This window comes from Macaca mulatta, chromosome X (assembly GCF_049350105.2).
Source record: "Macaca mulatta isolate MMU2019108-1 chromosome X, T2T-MMU8v2.0, whole genome shotgun sequence".
In the NCBI taxonomy this organism is placed as follows: Eukaryota; Metazoa; Chordata; class Mammalia; order Primates; family Cercopithecidae; genus Macaca; species Macaca mulatta.
Genome location: NC_133426.1, coordinates 126,456,552 through 126,478,181, shown reverse-complemented (window position 1 = coordinate 126,478,181; position 21,630 = coordinate 126,456,552). Strand labels below are relative to the sequence as shown.

Below are 21,630 nucleotides of genomic sequence, written 5' to 3'. Positions count from 1 at the left end.
TACATGAGAATTTTGAAGTTGAATTTGAGAAAAATGTGTTTGACAGCATCCTACCTTCACATACTCATTTTGATAATATCTAGTTACGTTTACATAAGTCTTACATAGATAACTCTGTTTATAACACTACTTCCATATTACAATAGACATAAATATTTATATGTAAGAAGGATGGCTTTTTCAAAATTTTTTTTTTTTTTTTTTTTTTTTTTTTTGAGACGGAGTTTCGCTCTGTCGCCCGGAGTGCAGTGGCCGGATCTCAGCTCACTGCAAGCTCCGCCTCCCAGGTTTACGCCATTCTCCTGCCTCAGCCTCCCGAGTAGCTGGGACTACAGGCGCCTGCCACCTCGCCCGGCTAGTTTTTTGTATTTTTTTTTAGTAGAGACGGGGTTTCACGGTGTTAGCCAGGATGGTCTCGATCTCCTGACCTCGTGATCCGCCCGTCTCGGCCTCCCAAAGTGCTGGGATTACAGGCTTGAGCCACCGCACCCGGCCGTTTTTCAAAATTCTAAGCTTAACCAGCTTATCTAGTTACTAAGGTGTAGCTAGTTACCTATTGAGCTAACTTATTCGTTCAACAAGGTACAAGAATTCAGATGTGAGAAAAGATTGGTTTTGCATTCTCTGGTTTCAAGCCATGATTGCTTTATGCCTCCATTTAAGTAGTTACCAAGTTATCAGTAGTTATCTCTAGTATTAACTCACTTTTTCAATAAGCAATAAGAAGTTATTGTGAGAAAAATGTGTCTAAGTCTCCCTAGATTTTTTAGTCACTTTTAGTTAACTCTAATAAAGCCGTTACTTAGGTATTACTATTATCGACAGTATTAACATTTCATTCCAAGATGAAATATTAATTTAGGATTGAGAGGAAGTTTTTCTTAACTTGGTGAGTTCAACTTGTTTTTCTGGTTTTCTCTGGTTACCTCTAGTTTACAAATTACCTAGATCCCACTGGATAGCTCTTCAATTAATTCATTATTCCAACAAGGAAATAAGAATATATACATGAGACTGTCATGATTTTCAGCTTCTTGACTGACTAGTTATTCTAGTTATCACTAGTTACCTATGTTTAATTCATTATACAGATGCCACTATGTATCTATGGTACTCTTTATTTCAACAGGAAATAGCAATTTAAATCTGTGAAAAATGTCCTTTTCTGTTTCCTGACCTCAACCAATATTCCTGGTAATCTCTAGATATCACCTACAGACTAGTTATCTAGGTCCCAGTGGTGATCTCTAGGTCTTGTGAATTATTTCATCATGAAATAAAAAGTTAGACAGAAAAGATGTGTTTTCCAATTCATGGTTTCCACTAGGTATTCTAACATTCTTTTTTTTTTTTCTTTTTGCGATGGTGTCTCGCTCTCTTTCCCAGTCTGGAGTGCAGTGGCATGATCTCGGCTCACTGCAACCTCCACCTCCCAGGTTTAAGTGATTCTCCTGCCTCAGCCTCCTGAGCATCTGGGACTGCAGGTGCACGCCACCACACCCGGTTAATTTTTGTATTTTAAGTAGAGACAGGGGTTTGCCATGTTGGCCAGGCTGGTCTCAAACTCCTGGGCTCAAGTGATCCACCAGACTCGGCCTTGCAAAGTGCTGGGATTACAGGCATGAGCCACCTGCGAGCGGCTTTGTAATATTTTTTAGTTACCTAAGTATCATTATTCATCTATAGTACTAACTTAATAATCAACAGGCAAAATCAATGTAGAATCTGGAAAAAAAAAAAAACACCTTATTTCAGCTCCTAACCTCAACTGCTTATTCTAATTGGTATCTCTAGCTATTTCTATGTAAGTAACGTCTAAGTGCCAAAATTTACCTTTAGTGCCAACATCCTATTTGAACAAGAATTCAGACTAACATTTGAGGAGAATGTTAAGAGCCTTGTGACTTCAACTATGTGTTCTGCTTTTATCTGGTTATCTCTATTTAACTTCTACCCAAGTTCATCTAGTAATCTACATTCCTAAATCCACATTCCAAAACACTAAGAATTGAGAATTAGAAAGAGTGTGTTTTTCATCTTCCTGAAGTCAAAATTTCTCTAGACAGCTAATAAAGAGTTACCTCTGATTAACCATACTACTGATAAATTCTTTCAACCAGAGTTAAGAATTTCATGCTAAGTAGATTATGGTTCCACCTACTAGCTTCAACCAGTTCTCTGTAGTTAACTAGCTAAGACTAGGATTTAGGGTGGTAATCCTAGCACTTAGTGAGGCCGAGGTGGGTGGATTGCCTAAGCCCAAGAGTAGGAGACCAGCCTAGGGAAATAGTGAGACCTTTCTACAAAAAAAAAAAAAAAAAAACTAGGCCGGGCACAGTGGCTCATGCCTGTAATCCCAGCACTTTGGGAGGCCGAGGCGGGCAGATCGCGAGGTCAGGAGATCGAGACCATTCTGACTAACATGGTGAAATCCCGTCTCTACTAAAAATACAAAAAATTAGCCGGGTGTGGCGGCGGGCGCCTGTAGTCCCAGCTACTCGGGAGGCTGAGGCAGGAGAATGGCGTGAACCTGGGAGGCGGAGCTTGCAGTGAGCTGAGATCGCGCCACTGCACTCCAGCCCGGGCGACAGAGCGAGACTCCGTCTCAAAAAAAAAAAAAAAAAAAAAATTAAAAAAAAAAAAAAAAGTTACCCTGATGTAGTGGTTCGTGCCTGTGGTCCCAGCTACTCAGGAAGCTGAGGTGGGATGATGGCTTGAGCCCAGGAGGTGGAGGTGGCAGTGAGCAAAGATTGCACCAGGGCACTCTAGCCTGGGTGACAGAGCCAGATCATGTTTCAAAACAAAGAAACAAACCAAGATTTAGGGTAGTGGGAAACAGTTTTTCAACTTCTGGATGCAAACAGATTTTCTGGTTATTTCTAGCTATCCCTAATAAAGTAGTTAACTTGGTACCAGTTTTTTGTCTACAGCACTAATACGTGTGGGAACAATTAAATTTAGTGTTGAGAGCAGTGGTTTTTTAGCTTCCTGGCTTCCAATTATTATTCTAGGTATATCTAATTCCCTCTAATTAAATAAATAAACAGATGTCACTATTTATCAATATTACCTCATTATTATTTTTTTTTAAATAAAAGAATTGAAAACAAAGTATTAACTTCCTGGTGTCATATATTCATACTGGTTATTTCTATTCACGTTTATTTAACTGATTACCTATGTAACACTAAATAACTGTACTACTCACTCATCATTCCACTATAGTAAGAATTTAGATTTGAGAAAAATGTGCTTTTTAGATTATGGGCTACTATGTATTTCTCTATTTAACTTTACTTGTGTCTAGTTAACTAGTTATCTAGATACTCCCAGATATCCGTAGTATTAACTCCTTATCCAACACGAAATTAGAAGGTAAAGTTGAGAATAGGTTTCTCATCTGCCTGGATTCAACTAATTATTCCGCTTATCATAAGCTATCTATAGTTTACTTTTTCCTTAGGTACCATGACTTATGTATAGTATTAACACATTATGCCAACAAGAAATATGATGTCAAAGTTGGGAAGAATACTTTTTGGCTTCCTGGCTTACGCTAGTCATTCTAGTCACCTCCAGTTATCCCTAGATACCTAGGTTTTTTTTCTTTTAGGTACCATTACTTTTCTATAGTTCTAAGGCAACATTCCATCAAGGAATAACGAGATAGTGTATAAGACTGTGCATTTCAGGCAAACAAAAATAGACAAATGAGACTTAATTAAACTAAAAATCTTCTGCACAGTAAAAGAAACAATCAACGGAGTGAAGAGACAACCTGTTGAATGGGAGAAAATATGTGCAAACTATTCATCTGACAGGGGACTAATATCCAGAGTATACAAGGAACTCAAACAACTCAGGTGGAAAAAATGCAAATAATCCCATTAAAAAGTGGGCAAAAAACACGAATACACATTTCTCAAAAGAAGACATACAAATGGTATATGAAAAATTGCTCAACATCACTCACCAGAGAAATGCAAATCAAACCACAATGAGATATTATCTTATCCTAGTCATAATGGCTATTATTAAAAAGACAAAAACAACAGATGTTACTGAAGATGCAGAGAAAAGGAATCTCTTATATATTGTTGGTGGGAATGAAAATTAGTATAGCCACTATGAATGACAGTGTAGTGATTTCTCAAAAAACTAAAATAGAATTATCATTCCATCCAGCAATCCCACCACTGGGTCTACTCAAAGGGAAAGAAATCGATATATCAAAGGGATACCTGCATTCGCATGTTGATTGCAGCACTGTTTACAATAGCAAAGACACGGAAGTAACCTGTGTCAATCAACAGATGAGTGGATAAAGAAAATGTGGTACATATACACAGTGAAATAGTATTCAACCATAAAAAAGTATGAAATCATGCCATTTGCAGCAACTTGGCAGGTCATTACCTTAAGTGTAATAAGCCAGACACAAAAAGACAAGTATCACATCATCTCACTTATATGTAGGAGCTAAAAAATGTGAACACATGGAGGTAGAGAGTGGAAAAATAGATAACAAAGAATGGAAAGAGTGGAGGTGGGGGGGATGATGAAGAGAAGTGGGTGGAAGGGTGCAAACATATAGTAAGAAGGAATAAATTCAATGTTTGATAGCAGAGTAGAGTGACTATACTTAGCAAAAATGCACTGGGTGATGGATACCCTAATACCCTGACCTGACACTATGCATTAAATACATGTAACAAAATTTCTTTTCTACCCCATAAATTTATACAAATAAATTGGTCCAAATACAAATGTCTCACACCTGTAATCCTAGTTATTCATGAGGCTGAGGCAGGAGGATTGCTTGGGCCCAAGAGTTCAAGACCAGATCGGGCAACATACTGAAACCCCATTTCCAAAAAAGAAAAAAATTATTAAGACTGTGCATTTCAATTTTGACTTCAAATGAATGTTCTAATTATCTTTAGTTACCTGTAGTAACCTAGTTAAATAGGTATCAACAGCTATCTATAGTATTATCTCATTATTATAACAAAGAATCAGAAGTTCAAGTGGTAAATCATGATTTTTCAGAATCATGCCTTCAAATCTTTTTTCTAATTACTTTTACATAATCCAAATTTACTCGAGACCTGTGTACCACTAGATATGTAAACTACAAACTCATTTTAACAAGGAAAGATAAGAATTCGACTTGTTGAGGATTGCTTCCCAGGTTTCAGGCTTCTCTGAGTTATTCTAGTTATCTCTAGTTATCTCCAGTTCAGTAGTTACCTATGCACCCCTGGTTATATAGAACTAACTCATTGTGCTAACAAGAAATAAGAAGTTGGTTATAAGAAGAAGGTGTTCACTCTCTGACTATATTTATTATTGACTTTTTACAAGTGTGTGTTATTGAGCCACAGAGACGTTAAGTGACCTGCTCAATGTCACCCACTTGGAAAATGTCCAGAGCTGGGATTTTAACCTATCCTGAGTACTATCCATGACACAGAGGATGTTTGCTATCGTGCTATATGCTATAATATTATTTTGAAATTAGCAGCTGTAGTTATTGCTATTTAACTAGTACCTATGTTTTTGGTTTTTTTTTTTTTTTTTTTTTTTTTTTTGAGACAGAGTCTCGCTCTGTCGCCCGGGCTGGAGTGCAGTGGCCGGATCTCAGCTCACTGCAAGCTCCGCCTCCCGGGTTCACGCCATTCTCCTGCCTCAGCCTCCCGAGTAGCTGGGACTACAGGCGCCCACCACCGCGCCCGGCTAATTTTTTTTTGTATTTTTTAGTAGAGACGGGGTTTCACCGTGTTAACCAGGATGGTCTCGATCTCCTGACCTCGTGATCTGCCCGTCTCGGCCTCCCAAAGTGCTGGGATTACAGGCTTGAGCCACCGCGCCCGGCCTAGTACCTATGTTAAAGCAGTTAACTATAGGACTGGTTAACTTCCAGAATTCAACCACTTTTTTTTAGCATCCTCGTTTAAACTTGCTATTCTAGATATCATTATTTATCCCTTGGTTACTAATGATGGAGGTACCACTAGATATCTATGGCACTAATTCGATATTCAAACAAGTGAAGGAAATTTTGAGATGAATGATACTTTTATTTCTGTTTATCTCTAGTTAACTAATTACAAAAGACTCTAATTATAGCATAATAGCAAAGGTTATTGAGCAAAGGTTATTCTGTGTCAGGGACAGTACTCGGAGAATGGGTTCAAATCCCAGCACCGGACATTTCCCAAGTGAGTGACTTTGAGCAGGGTACTTAACATCTCCGTTACTCAATAACACCACATGTAAAATGACAATAATAACACATCCTTGTCTACAGGGTTGTTAAGAGGATTAAATGTTACTATAAACAAATCACTTAGATCATTGCCTAGAACACAGTAAGAACCACATAAGTTTGAGCTACCATTAGTACCATCTCAATCTCCACAACAGGCTCCATAAGGTAGGTATTATTATTACTCCATTTTATAGATGAGAAAATTAAAGCACAGGAAATAAAACAACTCACCAGGTTAGCTAGCTAGCAAATGACAAGCAATGCCATAATGCAGATGCCAGCAGTCTGGCCCCAGGGTCTCTTCCTTCATAAATCTAGGACATCAAACCCGTCATTTGTGCCTATTTTTACCTGGCTGATGCTCAATTATGTATGTAACATTTGCAAGAAATGAATCAGCGTAACTAAAATTTTAAAGTAAATACCATCTTGATTGGTGCCCCGTGAGGTAACACTCACCAAAGGAGCACAGAAATGACTACTGAAGCTGAGAAAGCACTGAAGCAAGTCATGGAAATCTCAGATGTGAGACACCACACGACTCCAATTCTGACAGCTGTCCTAGCTGGGCTGAGGCACACCATGATTAAAATCATTGTAGTTCTCTCACATAATAACGGATCCCAGGCCGAAATTCATTACAGGCTGTCTGGCCACGTGAAGGGTGAGGTTTGCAGAACCCTACAAGCAGCAGCCTGGGGAGGGGACATCTTGCTTAATGTCAGGGAGAGTCTGTGGGGGTGAAATTCCTTGACAGCTTTTTCAGAGTGAATTGGTCAACAAACCATCTTGTAGCTGGTTTCCTATCTACCCTCTCAGGAACAGGAGACAGGAGAGACTTACCCGTTGGGCACAGCAGGCAAAGTGAGTGGGGTCCAGGGTGCTTTTACAGCTTATGAAAATAGTTTAATTTATTGAATGGGTCTGATGACAATGGAGGTTATGAAGGTAAAAACTGGATAAATAATCACTCTTCAGGAAACCAACTCATTCAAAGGCACAATTCTTATTTTTTTATTTTATATTTTACAGCTAGGGTCTCAGTCTGTAGTTCAGGCTGGAGTGCAGTGGTGTGATCATAGTGAGGCAGGAGAATAGAGTCTAGAGGCAGGGAATCTAAGGCCGTTTCATGCTGACTTCCTAGAACTAAATTGAAAGGAAAACCCTAACTTTCCAAGCCTAAGTAACAAAAGGACCAACGGCTACACCCTTTGCAAACTCCCACCCTTTCCGTGGGGGCAGAAGGGAAATTGAAAGACTGATTGCAGGCCAAGTCTTCCTTTGCGTAGAAGTACAACTTTGTAACTGCACTTTAGCCTCTGAGTGGTTGCTTTCAGCAACCAGTGAGATGTTTGCATAGGAGCGTGACCATTGTAACTTCACTTCAGCCTCTGATTGCGGGCCACCACTTCATTTACATAAGGCGAACAGCAAATCGCCAATGGAAAACATCTAGGGGGTATTAGGACCTGAGAAGATTCTGTATCAGGGCCCTTGAACGGTTGCTACAGCGGCTCCCACCCTGTGAAGTGTACTTTAGTTTTCACTAAATCTCTGGTTTTGTTGCTTCATTCTTTCCTTGATTTGTTTGTGCGTTTTGTCCAATTTTTGTTCCAAACGCCAAGAACCTGGACTTCCTCACCAGTAACAATAGCTCACTGCAGCCTGGAACGCCTGGGCTCAGGGGATCCTCCCACTTAAGCCTCCTGAGTAGCTTGGACTACAGGCGCGTACCACGAGGTCCGGCTACTTTTATTTTTTATTTTTTTAGTGATGGGTGTCTTGCTAGGTTGCTTAGGCTGGTCTCAAACTCCTGGGCTCAAGCGATCCTCCCGCCTCAGCCTCCCAGAGTAGCTAGGATTACAGGGGACATCACCTGGCCCAACGGCTCCAGGGCTAGATTGGGTCTCGCTCCTCCGCCCTTCCCCCTGCCCCAGATCAGCAGTAACAGTGCCTTCCTCCTGGCAGTCACACTGCTGGGAGTGGGAGTGGTCAAGGAAGCCGCAAAATGGAGCAATGGAGCAAGGGTTTCCGACACAGGCCTGCCCGGAAGCCGCACCCTGACCAGGAGCGCGCCCCTGACTTTAGGGCCATGCCCTGGCCGCGAGGGCATGCCAGCAAGGCCTTCCATCACACACACACACACACACACCGCGACCGGAGGCGACCAGAGCAGCAGCCGGCTCCCCATCGCGTGCAGGCGTCGGACCCAAAGTCCACCCGCCCGAACTCAGACCAGGAGCCAGAGGACCCCAGCGCAGATTCCGCGGAGGCATCTGGCTTCATCGACCGCGCTCCCAGCCAAGATCCTGCCACGAAGACACCACCGACCTCCGCCTGGGCTTCCTGTTCCATGAGCTCCAGGAAAGCGAAGGTCAGTGCCTGGCTCGGGACCCCGACCTGTGCATTGGTGAATTCTTGGAAAGTAACTTTCCTGGAGAGAGGCGCGTGGACCGGCGCCTCTCTTAGGCGCTCTGTGCCCGGTCGAACACACACACACGCTCTCTCTCTCTCTCTCTCTCTCTCTCTCTCATGTCTATGTCTATGTCTATGTCTATGTCTATGTCTATCTCTATCTCTATGTCTATGTCTATGTCTATCTCTATCTCTATCTCTATCTCTATCTCTGTCTCTCCTCTCTCTCTCCCCCTCCCTTTCCCTCTCCTCCTTTCCAGATGCAAAGGCTATAGGGACTTCGGTGATTGAAGTGGGAGGAGAGGATAAGAAGAAAATAGGGTCTGAACCCGAGCAGGGAGCAGAAGCAGAAGAAAGTCACGTCTGTGCGGGAGCTCCGCGGACCCCATGTTCGGCGAGAACCAGAAGGGCGGCGGTGGAGACCAGGAGCCCTGGCAGCAGCAGCCTGAGGAGTCCGCCCAGGACTCTTCCTCCTCGGAGCTGCATCCCCAAGATCAGCAGCACCTCTTCTCCCCCAGCGCATTCAGTGGGTTGCGCCTGAAGGAGCTAGACAGCATTTTCCAACGCTCTCAATATCCCGACGTGTTTGCTAGGTAAGCGGCTTGCTCTGGAGGTGCGCAATTCTCCAGGACGCTAGGGCTCTTCCTGGGACGCCTTTGGCTCTGCCCCAGTCTCGCTCCCTCCCCTCCAGAGTCAAAAGCTACATATGGAGCTCAAGGCCACAGGAGTAGGCCACTCTTGAGCTGTGGGGTGGGGGCGATGCCTACTGGGCATTAAGGTATTTTTTCACGCATTATAGAAACAAATCAAGCCAGGCAACTTTGGCCAGACTCCTGTTTTGGAAATGTTTTATTGGAATTGCGATTGACATCAGGGTGAGGAGAGCGAGTCCTACAGGGTTGGATCTTGCCTTTACTGAACATTTTAACAATTTGGTTACTGTGGATTTTTTTCATTGGTCTTGATTTTTAAAATAATGCCTTAACATTTGTTAATCTTCAGGCTGGTTCGGTGGCTCACGCCTGTAATCCTAACACTCTGGGAGGCCGAGGCGAGAGGATCACTTGAGTCCAGGCCTTCAAGACCAGCCTGAGTAATATAATGATACTCTGTCGCTACATAAAAATTAAAAAAATTAGACAGGCATGGTGGCACACACATGTAGTCACAGCTACTCCGTAGGATTGCTTGAGCCTACGTGGGTTCGTGGGTTCAGTGAACCATGATTGTGTCACCCCTCCTCCAGCCTGGACAACAGAGCTAGACCCTATCTCTAAAATTAAATAGATAGATGGACCGTTAGATAGATAGAGATATCTTGAATCCTGAGTGTTTTAGTGCTCTCTTAAATTCTGCACACCAAGGACAGCCATCCCTAATGCAATCATGGGGTGAGGTATCACAGAAAAATATGCTGGAGCGGTTGAGAGGATAGACATTTCTAAACCGGTATGAAGCGTTCATCAGTGTATTTCATTTCATTCACAATTCTGAAAAAGTTTAAATACTGAACGTTTGTGGTTTTCTGCCCAAGAAAGGAGCTTACAATATTCATGGATGTGAGTGAAGCCAAAGTGGAAGCCAGTAAGCCTGATAAAAGCAATTGGTCAGAGTAGCCACTCTGAAACATGCTTCAGTCCTTGGATAACTTTGTCCTACACATTCTCAAGTTGGCCTATTTTTGTTGCCTTTTCTATGTTTGTGAAGTGAGTTCTGAACTTTAGAGGGTGAAAAATGGGATAAGGAAACCCCAGCTTATAGAAATTACCCATTACCAGAGGGAATATGCTTTCTAATGGAAAAAGAAAACTATACATACCAAACTGCTACTTCTATTTCCTGTACAAAATTAAGAATAAATAAAGATCAATTCCTTCCAACAATGGTATCCTTTAGAGAATACTTCTGTGTGGAGGTATCTTGGGACTGAGTCTGACTTCAAAGTTTCAAAGTTTGCAAATTAATGCACCAAAGAGCTAGGATGTGAGAAGTTTCAACTATATTTAAAATATTTAAACCAAGCTATGTTCTTGGCTCAGTGAGTGAGTTTATAAATATTTGGGCATTGGGTTAAGGGAATAAGTCACACACACAGACAACACACTATATGAGTAATTAATGTATGTTTAGTTTCACTGAGACTGATAGGGAGGAGATAGCTTAAAAGTCCAAGTGCCTGGTGGTCCTAATGTTTTTTCGAAGTGTCTGATGAAGACATGTAGAAAGTGGCTGCCTGAAATTTTAATTTTCTGGAATACTTCGATGTGTCAGCCTGAAAACACTGCTAATATACACACATTACAGTGGGGGTTGGGGGGAGACAGGTTTGCAAACTGGAAATTTGTCTGAAAATTGGAACAAACAAGAACAATTTTGAATAAGGTTCCAGTCACCTAAGAAGGATGAAAAGGTTAAAGAAGAATGGCATACACTTACATATATACCTTGAAGAAATGGCACAAAGTGAACTTTATGAGTGAATATTCTCTTGAGGAATTTCTAACAACTAAGGAATTATTTTGGTGGGACTATCTAAAGAGGTGGGTTTTATGAAATTTGTTTGGTGATGGGGGGCACACTCAATTTAAACCAGATTCTTACCTGTGCTAATTTAAAATACTTTTTCATTTTCACAGGCAGTGATGATTAATTTGTAGGTCATGGGATCAAAAGATTACTAAGATTACTTAAGTTTTATTAAGAGAGAATTTTGCAAAATGAAAACAAAATCCAGGATAAGGTTATGAGCCCCGCTCTGCAGTTTGTGTGAGTGCAGTGATGGAAAGGAGCTGCAGAGCTAGTGTGGGTGACTTTTAGTGAATTTTGAACTAGTTTTGCCCAATTTTTCAGACAGAATAGAGACCCATCCATGCTAACAGGAACATGCATGCCCAACTCCGGACTCTAGGGGAAGCTTCCTAAGTGGCTACTCAGTATTTATGGGAAGGCAACAGCTAAGCATTGATTCAACATGCTCCAGATTCTGTCCACTGCCCTCCCTTTTTGTGGGGGACACAGGGGAATAGGAGTCATTCTGGCCCAAAGGTCCTGCTGCTTCAGAAGAATCATGAGAGGAGACTCCACCAAAGCCAGAAGGAGGCTGTTCTCCCTTTTCTTCCCCATCCCCAGACCAGAAGGCATATTATTACACCTTCCCTAACTCAAAATGGACAATCACAACGTCCAATGTATTTTATTGCTCTCTTCATCCTTAAGAGATCTAGAATTCCTGCTAATTAAAAATAGAAAGGGCATATTTGGGGTTATTGGCACTCAGATCAAGGAGATGGTCCCCTGAGCAGTGATCCAGACTCATCATTCACTGGACTAGGCAGTCATTTGTTCATGGTGTCTTCTTACTGTGCAACCACCACAGTAGAAAACAACAAAAAGAAAAATGGGAGGGTGAAGGAAGCCAGGCCCATTTTTCAAGAAACATTAAGTTCTTCTCAATACAGCCTTTGCTTTTGAGCAATCTCTAGCAATGCAAGGCTTCTCGTTCGCTATTAAAAGTGCTTAATTGTGACCATCAAGGCTGTACTATGAAGTGATTGCTAAGATAAGTGCCATGGTTCAATCAGAATTTCCTCTCGCAGGGGTTACATCAAAGTCCAGTTTCACAGCACTTATGTGTTCCCAGTGTAAAGCAAGGCTCTGTTTTCTTAGCAAAGCATGCTTGCTTTTTTTTTTTTTTCCTGTATTGTCCACTATTTCACTCTGCGACCTTCACAGTTGTGGATATGAAATGTCAGGAAAGCAGTTGCACGTAATGTGGGACTTCTGCACAGAGAGGAGGTTATTGCTACCCAGTGGCCCCAGCACCTGGCTGAATTGGGAAACATCTAGGAATGCACCTGTGTATGCCCACTGCCATCCTCAACAGATAAGTTTGAAACCAACATTTATTTCCCGATGTGGCACCTGTTCTTTTTAAACATCAGCTTCCTCAATGCTATAGGTACCCTCTAAACAGAACTACAGAATCTATAGAAATGAAAGCCACAGAACACCATCAGACCGAGTTCTGACCTCTTCTGTGTCCCAGTTGAGCACATGGTTTTGCCATATTGCGATTGAAAGCCAAGAAATACTCCACACAAATCCTGCAGTAAACACTAACATTCAATTTGACACACACTAACAGAACATTTTTTTCATGCTCAGGAAAAGAATAGTGAATACCATTTCCCATAACTGATGGAGTCTTCAAGAGACATGTATGTATTTGTTTGTTTTGTTTTTGTTTTTGTTTTTGACTCAGGGTCTCACTCTCTCGTCCAGGCTGGAGTGCAGTGGCCCGATCTCACCTCACTGCGACTTCCACCTCCCAGGCTCAAGGGATCCTCCCACCTCAGCCTCCTCTGTAGCTGGGACTACAGGCATGCACCACCATGCCCAGATGATTTTTGTACATTTAGTGGAGCTGGGGTTTCACCATGTTGCCCAGGCTTGTCTCAAACTCCTGGGCTCAGGCGATCCACCCCCTGGGATCGCTTGAATGGAGCCACGGCACCCTGTCGACATATATATTATTTTTAATGCCTCTCTAGTTCTTCCAAGTTCCAGAAGAATTAAGGCATGGGGCAGAGGAAATAGTCAAAAAGAATGCTTTAGATAATAGTTTCCACTCAGTCTAAGTTTCAAAACAAAGAGTTATTTTAAAAGTAATCCCACAAAACCCATGTATGTTAAAATGTACTTCAAATATTTCAACGGCAACAATCAGGCCAGGTGTGATCACCCAGGCCTGTAATCCCGGCACTTTTGGAAACTGAGGTGAGAGGATTGCTTGAGCTCAGGAGTTCAAAACCAGCCCGGACAACATATTGAGATCTCATTTCTCAAAAGGGATTAAAAAATAAACATATGAAAAGGAAAAAAGGCAAAGATGAGAAATTAATTGTTCTAATACAAGTTTAAAATTTTTATTTATTAAAAAAATTTAACACTGGTTACTAGAAAATAGGTTCACCCAAAATAGATGGTCTTCGTAAATGTTAGTTTCAGCTGAAAAGTTATGAACACAATCTTGGGAGGAGTCCAGGCACTTCTGCATTCTACAGTAATCAAAAACATTGGGGGTTTTGCTTTCTAAAGTTTCTTTTTTGTTGTTGTTTTTGAGACGGAGTCTCACTCTGTCACCCAGGCTGGAGTGCAATGGCTGGATATCCGCACACTGCAGCCCCATTTGAAAAGCTCATCTTCAGTCTGAAGTAACTACATCAATAGGAGCAGGTTGGATTTTTAATCAGGTTTCCTCAAGGATGCCTAAGGGGCCATTCATCCTCTGAAAACTCTCTTTTTTTTTTTTTTTTTTTTTTGGTCTTTTTTTTTTTGAGACAAGGGTCTTGCTCTGTCACCCAGATTGGAGTGCAGTGGCACAATCTTGGCTCACTGCAACCTCTGCCTCTCAGGTTCAAGCGATCCACCTGTCTCATGCTACCTAGTAGCTGGGACTACCCTGGTGCGCTACCAAGTCCAGGTAATTTTTTTATTTTCACCATGGAGTTTCACCATGTTGGCCAGGCTGGTCTCGAACTCCTGACAGCACGTTATCTGCCCGCCTTGGCCTCCCAAATTGCTGGGATTACAGGCGTGAGCCACTGGGCTGGCCTTCATCCTCTGAAAACTCTTGGGAGTGAAAAAGATGGTCTGAAAAAAGAAGGCTTCGTCATGGCGGGGTGGGGGCATCACTGCATTCACGCGAACTGCACAGCACAGCTCATAACCTCATCCTGGATTTTCTTTTTGTTTTGAAAATATACTCGGTCAAGGCCGGGCGCGGTGGCTCAAGCCTGTAATCCCAGCACTTTGGGAGGCCGAGACGGGCGGATCACAAGGTCAGGAGATCGAGACCATCCTGGCTAACATGGTGAAACCCCGTCTCTACTAAAAATACAAAAAAACTAGCCGGGCGAGGTGGCAGGCGCCTGTAGTCCCAGCTACTCGGGAGGCTGAGGCAGGAGAATGGCGTAAACCCGGGAGGCGGAGCTTGCAGTGAGCTGAGATCCGGCCACTGCACTCCAGCCTGGGTGACAGAGCGAGACTCCGTCTCAAAAAAAAAAAAAAAAAAAAAAAAGAAAATATACTCGGTCAATAATACTTAAGTAATCTTAGCAATTTCTTCATCTCATGACCTACAAATTAATCATCACTGCCTGGGAAATTGAAAAAGCATTTCAAATTAGCACAGGTAAGAACCTGGTCTAAATTGAGCGTACCCCACCCCACCACCAAACAAATTACATGAAACCCACCAGTTTAAAACAGTAACATAAAAAAAAAAATCCTTAGTTGTCAGAAATTCCTAAAGAGAATATTCCCTCATAGAGCTCCATTTGTGCCATATCTTCAAGGTATATATTTGAGTGTATGCAATTTTTCTTTAACCTTTTCACCCTTCTTAGGTGAGTGAAAACTTATTCAATAATTGTTATTTTTTATTCCAATTTTTAAACAAATATCCAGTTTGCAAACCTGCCTCCTCCCCACACCCCCACTGTAATGCCAGTATATTAGCAGTGTATTCAGGCTTACAAATCAAAGTATTTGAGAAAATCAAAATTTCGGGCTGCCACTTTCTACATGGCTTCATCAGACCCTTAAAAACAACAGCAGGACCACCAGGCACTTGGACTTTTAAGCTATGTCCTCCCCATCAGTCTCAGTGAAACTAAACATATATTAATTACTCATATAATGTGTTCTTTCTGTGTGTAACTTATTCCCTCACTCCAATGCCTGAATATTTATAAATTTGGTCATTTAGCTAAGAACATAGCCTGGTTTAAATATTTTAAATACAGTTGAACCTTCTCACAATATAGCTCCTTGGTGCATTAATTTGCCAACTCCTCAAGTCAGACTCAGTCCCAACATAACTATACACAGAAGTGTTCTCTAAAGGATACCATTGTTAGAAGGAATGGAACTTTATTTATACTTAATCTTGTACAGGAAACAGAAGTAACAGTTTAGTTCTGTTTCGTTTTCTTTTTCCATTAGAAAGCATATTCCCTCTGGTAATGGGAAATTTCCATAGGCTAAGGTTTATGTATCCCATTACTCCCCCGCTAAAGTTCAAAAGTCACTTGGCAAACATAGAAAAGGCAACAAAAACAGGCCAATTTAAGAATGTGTAGGACAAAGGTATCCAAGGACTGAGGCAGGTTTCAGAGTGGCTACTCTGACCAATTGCTTTCATCAGGCTTACTGGCTTCTACTTTGGTTTCACTCATATCCATGCATATTGCAAGCTGCTTTCTGGGGAAGAAAACAACAAAAATTCAGTATTTGGGATTGTGGATGAAATGAAATACACCTATGAGCATTTCATACCAGTTTGAAAATGTCTATCCTCCCAACTGCTCCTGCACATTTTTCTGTGATACCTAGCCCCAGGCTTGCGTTAGGTAGGGATGGTTGTTCTTTGTGTGCAGAATTTAAGAGAGGGCTAAAACACTCAGGATTCAAGATTTCTCTCTCTCTATCTACCTATCTATCTATCTATCAATCATCTATTTATGTAATTTATCTATGTATCTAATTTTAGAGACAGGGTCTAGCTCTGTAGCACAGGCTGGAGGGCAGTGGCCGGATCATGGTTCACTGAAGCCTTGAACTTCAAGCTCAAGTTCGGAGTTCGGGTGTATGCTGCTAACATGCCCAGATAATTTTACAAAATTTTTTGTAGAGATGAAGTCTCACTATATTGGTCAGCCTGGTCCTGAACTCCTGGACTCAAGCGATCCTCCTGACTTGCCCTCCCAGAGTGCTGGGATTACAGCCATAAGCCACCACACCAGCCCGAAGATTAATAATTTTTAATGCAAATATTTAACTTGATTCATTTGTATACTGCGTGAAAAATACCTTGATACCCAGTTGCTATCGCCGGCATCCCACAGCTCAAGAGCGGCCCTGAGCCAGTGGCCTTGAGCCCCCTAAATAGCTCTTGGCACTGAAGGGTAGTAACAAGACATGGGTAGAGCCAAAGGCGTCCAGGGAAGTGCCCCAGCATCCTGGGAACTGGGTAGCTCCAGAGCAAGCCGCTTACCGGCGATCACGTCGGGATATTCAGAGCGTGGGAAAATGCGGTCTAGCTCCTTCAGGTGCAACCTGCTGAATGCACTGGTGCTGAAGAGACGCTGCTAATATTGAGGTTGTGGCTCCTCCTGGGCTGGAAGCCTCAGGCTGCTACTGTGAGGGCTCCTGGTCGCCACCGTCGCCCTTCTGGTTCTACTTGACCGTGGGATCGGCAGCTCCCGCGCAGACATGACTTTCTACTTCTGCTCCGGCGCCCTGCTCGGGTTCGGACCGTATTTTCTTCTCACTGTCTCCCCTCCCCCGCTTCAATCACCGAAGTCCCTACAGCCTTCGCATCTGGAAAGGAGGAAAGGCAAAGAGAGATTGAGTGAGGAGAGAGATGAGAGAGAGAGATATCAGGGCGTTTGGCGAGGGCATAGGGCAGCACAGAACCGCAGCCTGAGAGAGGAGGCGCAGCAGCGTCCGGTCCACGCGTCCCTCTCCAGGAAAGTTCCCTTCCCAGAGTTCCCCAAAGCACTGGTCCGAGTCCCCAGACAGGCACTGACTGTCGCCTTCCTGGAGCTCATGGAACAGGAAACCCAGGCCGGGGTCACCTGTGTCTTCGTGGCCGGATCTGGGCTGGGACCCCATCTGGGAGCGCCGTGGATGAAGCGTTGCGCCTCCGCGCTTAGGTGTGTGTGTGGCGGAAGGCCCTACTGGCAGGCGCTCACAGCGCAAGCGTGGCCGTTAAATCAGGGACGCATTTGTGGTCAGGGCACGAGGAGGAGTGGAGGGGTCGGGCGTGTGTGGGGACCTTCGATCCATTTTGCGGCTTCGTTGACCAGTCCCACTGCGGGCAGGGTGACTGCGGGAGGAAGGGGTTGAGCTGTTTGGTGCGAGTCGAAATTGAGGCAGGATCACCTTCCAGGATTACAATACTTATTTTAATTATCTCCAGTTATTTTGAGGTAAGTAATGAAGTAGACGTCACCAGATATCTATAATACTAACTCGTTATAATAAGAAGAAATAAGAAGTTGGGGTGGTAAATCATTTTTTCAACTTCATGACATCATATTTTTTTCTGGTTATTTCTAGTTAAATCTATTTCACTACTGACATAGTTACCACCAGATATCTGTAGTATAAACTCATTATTTCACACAAAAAATAAGAATTTGAGTTTGTGAAGACTGTGCTTTCAAACATCACTGCACTCCAGCGTAGGCAACACAGCGAGGTGCTGTCTCAAAAAAAGAAAGAAAGAGAAAGAAGGAAAGGAAGGAAAGAAAGGACAGAAAAGAAGGAAGAAGGAAAGAAAAGGGAAGGAAAAGGAAAAGAAGAGAAAAAAGGAAAGAAAAAAGAAAGAAAAGAAAGTATTTATGAGAATATTTTCTCACCTCCTTGTCTCTAGCGTAGGACAGGCAAGCCGCCAAATTGGGATTTTGCCCGGATGGAGGGTGAGCGGGTGGTGAGACAGAGCAACTTTTATTGAACCAATATTGCTCCTTGCAGAACAGCGCTAACCCATAGGCAGTGCACCCGGAGCCAGCAGCAGATGGGCTGTTGGCAGCTGTATTTATACCCACTTTTAATTATGTGCTAATCAATAGGTAGGTTATTGAGAACTTTCAAGAAAACGAGTGAGGAGTATCCAGAAAATACAAGGTAACTTCCTGGCTATTGCCATGGCCCCTGGCTATGGCAGTTGTGAATTGTCTTTACACTGCGACTGTCTTGCTGCTAATGGGCAGTGAAGACAACTAGAGGTAGCTTTAGTTGCCATCTGCTGGATTTGGATGGCTTCTTCCCTGCATCCTGGTTTTTCGGGTTTTTGTTGTTGTTTTTCTTTTCTTTTCTTTTCTTTTTTTTTTTTTTAAGGGAGTCTCACTGTGTCCCCTGGAGTGCAATGGTGTGATCTCGGCTCACTGCAACTTCTACCTCCCGGGTTCAAGCGATTCTTCTGCCTCAGCCTCCCGAGTAGCTGGGATTACAGGCACCCATCCCCACGCCCAACTCATTTTTGTATTTTCAGTAGAGACGGGTTTTCACCATGTTGGCCAGGCTGGTCTCGAACTCCTGGCCTCAAGTGATCCGCCCACCTCGGCCTCCTAAAGTGCAGGAATTACAGGCTCGAGCCAACAGCCTGGGCCAACTGCATCCTGTTTTGACCCGATCCTGTTTCCATCAGTGGGGTCATGACCCTGTGACTGGAAAATAAGTTCTGCGGGCCTCCTACCTCATCTTCATTTCCATATTAATAGTTATATCCAATTAGTTAGTGTCCTGGGTACAAATACTTATCTACAGCACTAACTCATTATATCCACAGTAGAAACGACTGTAGTGTTGAGAAGAATATTGTTTCAACTTCCTGGATTGATCAACTTTTCTTCAGCAGAGAATTTAGAGTTGAAAAGAACATGACTGGCAACTTCCTGCCTTCAACTAGGTATTCTTGTTATTTCTGGTTATTTCTAGGTAAATAATTACAAAGGTACCAACTGAACATTTACAGTATTAACTATTCCAATGATAAGGAGAATTTACAACGGACAAGTTTGTGTTGTGTTTTTTAGTTCTCCAGCTTTAACTACTTATTCTGCTCATGTTTAGTTATCCAGAGTAAACCAAATGCCTCTTGATTACTACTTATTTATAGTAGTAGCATTCAAAAAATATAGAACAGAGAAGTGTAGTTTTTTTGTTGTTGTTTTTTGGACAGCTAGTAGTTTTCCAGTTATTTCTAGATATATCTATGTATCACTAGTTGTCTACCTTTCCAGTACTTAACTTCAAGAAGAAATAATAAGTTTCACTTGAGAAAAATGTTTTCCAGCATCCTGGCTTCAATTAATTTTCTAGTTATTTCCAGTTATTTCTCTATAAGTAGTTATATAAGTAACACTAGTCATCTATATTACTAACATATTCCTTCAATGATAAGAAGTTACATTGAGAAAAATGCGTTATTTAGCTTTCTGCTTTCAACTAGTCATTCAGGTTGTATCTATTTTTTATTATTTATTTACCTTTGAGATGGCCTCACTCTATTGCCCAGGCTGGAGTACAATAAGCCCATCAAGCTCACTGCAGCCTCTAACTCCCAGGCTCTATTGACCCTCCCACCTCAGCCTCCTGAGTAGCTGGGACTACAGGCTCACACCACCACACATGGCTAATTTTTAAATATGTGGTAGAGATAGGTTCTCCCTATGTTGCCCAGACTAGGTTATATCTAGTTATCTTTATATAAAGCTTACCTTAGAGGCTGGGTGCAGTGGCTCACGCCTGTCAACCCAGTGCTTTGGGAGGCCAAGGTGGGAGGATGGCTTGAGACCAGGAGTTCCAGATCAGCCTGAGCAACATAGTGAGACCTCATCCCTACCTAAAAAAAAATAAAAAATAAAAAATAATTAACCAGGCGTGGTGGCGTATGCCTGTAGTCCTAGCTGCTTGGGAGCCTGAAGCAGAAGGATCACTTGAGCCAGGGAGTTTGATGTTACAGTGAACCATGATAGTGCCATTTCACTCCATCCTGGGTAACAGAGTGAGAACCTGTCTCAAAAAAATAAAAATAAAGCTTACCTTAGTATGCTAGGAATTTTGAGTACTAAATGCACATTCCAAAAAGAAATATTAAAAACAAATATTTTAGAGATGAAAAGCATGTATTTTTCAGCTTTATGGCTTTAAGTAGCTTTCTAGCTAATTTTAGGTATCTCTAATTTTAAAATTACATAGCTACCACTAGTTATCTATATTTCCAGTACCTTATGTCAAAAGAAATTAAATTCGGATGTAAAAAGAATGTGTTTTTCAACATCCTAGATTCAGGTATTTTTCTAGTTATTTCCAATATGTCTAAGTAAGTACTTAACTAGGAACCACATATTATCTATATTATAGCAAGTTTTTTAAAATAAGAATTATGAAGTTGAATTTGAGGAAAACGTGTTTGACAGCATCCTGCCTTCACATACTCAGTCTAGTTCTAGTAATATCTAGTTATCTTTACATACATCTTACAAAGATAACTGTGTTTATAGCACTACTTCGATATTACAAAAGATGTAAATATTTAAATGTGAGAAGGGTGGGTTGATTAAAATTCTAAATTAAATCAGTATATCTAGTTATATCTAGTTAACAAGGTATGACTAATTACATATTGGGCTAACTCATTAATTAAACAAGATACAGGAATTCAGATGTGAGAAAAGATTGGTTTTGCATTCTCTGGCTTCAAGCCATGATTGCTTTATGCCTGCATTTAAGTAGTTACCAAGTTATCAGTAGGTATCTCTAGTATTGACTCATTTTTCCAATAAGCAGTAAGAAGTTATTGTGAGAAAAATGTGAGAAAATTATCTTCCCAAATGGAGGGATCATTCTCCTCCATATAACTGCAACTGGGGCCCACCTTATACCTTGCTCAACTATCCCCACAACCAGGGTGACACTATGAAGTGAAGGCAACAGAGGCAGCTGCTCAAGGACACCCCAATGGTCCACTGTCAGGATACTGAAATTTCTTCATTCTGTTACCAAGCATAGCATTAACAGCAGGTACTGACTGCAATGTGTCCACTAGACTCACATCTGGGAGCTGGGTAAAAACCCTTAAAGAATATTAACAATGGGAGGAGAGAGACAAAGCAATAAGCATAGTCCAAAACAGAACTGAAGGGAAGTGGGTACAGCATTAACTTTCCTAAAATATTTTTCCAATAAGGAAATAGCTTCTCCCAGTGTAGTTTAAAATGTCAATGGCATAGAGTTATATGTTGTGGGGTTTTTTTTTATGATATTAATTGTTCAATATACTAAACTAATACCTTTATAAAATCTCTGATTGAAGGTTTGCTTTAAAAATAGGTGGGTCAACTCTTCAAGGAGAACTATAAACCACTGCTCAA

The 21,630-nt window shown here is 41.9% G+C and overlaps 1 protein-coding gene across 3 annotated transcripts in view; it reads right to left on the bottom strand.

Moving 5' to 3' along the window:
- The window catches only part of RHOXF2 (Rhox homeobox family member 2), a 159,291-nt gene that overhangs the window by 111,658 nt on the left and 26,003 nt on the right, over positions 1–21,630 (bottom strand). The window contains exon 2 of one of the 3 annotated variants that reach the window (XR_013413193.1): positions 19,975–20,099. The exons of the other annotated variants lie outside the window; for them this stretch is intronic. The gene's annotated coding sequence lies outside the window, so the exon portion shown is untranslated. The remainder of the gene's footprint in view (positions 1–19,974; positions 20,100–21,630) is intronic. 3 annotated transcript variants of the gene reach the window in all.